At 46.4% G+C, this 867-nt stretch overlaps 1 non-coding gene across 1 annotated transcript; it reads left to right on the plus strand.

The window, feature by feature from the left end:
* The first annotated feature begins 444 nt into the window (after positions 1 to 444).
* Positions 445 to 551, plus strand: LOC138762527 (U6 spliceosomal RNA). Its single transcript, XR_011356935.1, has one exon. It is a non-coding gene; the product is annotated as a U6 spliceosomal RNA (small nuclear RNA).
* The last annotated feature ends 316 nt before the right edge of the window (positions 552 to 867 follow it).

Here is an 867-nt window from a genome sequence, read left to right on the forward strand (position 1 = left end):
GCCACACTGGAAACACTTATCAGGTCAGGCAGCCTCTGCGGAGAGCAAAACAGGCCTCAGCTCGGTGACTGAAGGATAATTACTCTTGAGCTGCGAGACGAGGACCACGCTGTCAGCATGCTCCAGCTGCATTACTCTGCACAGGAGAGTGAGCAGCCAATGTGCGCCCATCACATCCCCACAAACACCTGCTATGGAGTGTGTGCACCTAAGATTCACCACACTGATCCTTAGGATGGCAGGACTGAAGTATGAACAAAGACCGGATAGACTAGGCTTTGAGAAGAATGAGAGGGGAATCTCACTGAGACTATAAAACTGTGACAGGACGAGGCAGGTCAGATGCAGGAAGAATGTTGCTGATGTTGGGGAAGTCCAGATCAAGGGGGGGTCACTGCCTTATGATGATGAGATGATGAAAAACTTGTTCAATCAGAGAGTTGTGTGCTCGCTTCGGCAGCACATATACTAAAATTGGAACGATGCAGAGAAGATCAGCATGGCCCCTGCGCAAGGATGACACGCAAATTCGTGAAGTGTTCCATATTTTTAAAAAAAAGAAAGAAAAAAGAGAAAAGAAAAAAAAATCAGAGAGTTGTGAACTCGTGGAACTCACGACCACAGAAAGTTGCTGAGGCCATTTTGTTAGATCTATGCAAAAGGAAGTTGGATGTGGCTCTTGTGTCTGAAGGGATCAAGGGATAGGGAGAGAAAGCAGGAGGTCACATGATTAGCCATGATCGCAGTGAATGGCGGTGCAGACACGAAGGGCTGAATAGCCTTTTTATACACCTGCTTTCTATGATTCTAGGATTTGATAACAGTTGTTGTAAAATATAGAGGGCACAGGTTTAATGTGGGAGGGAA

Source organism: Narcine bancroftii, chromosome 4 (assembly GCF_036971445.1).
Source record: "Narcine bancroftii isolate sNarBan1 chromosome 4, sNarBan1.hap1, whole genome shotgun sequence".
In the NCBI taxonomy this organism is placed as follows: Eukaryota; Metazoa; Chordata; class Chondrichthyes; order Torpediniformes; family Narcinidae; genus Narcine; species Narcine bancroftii.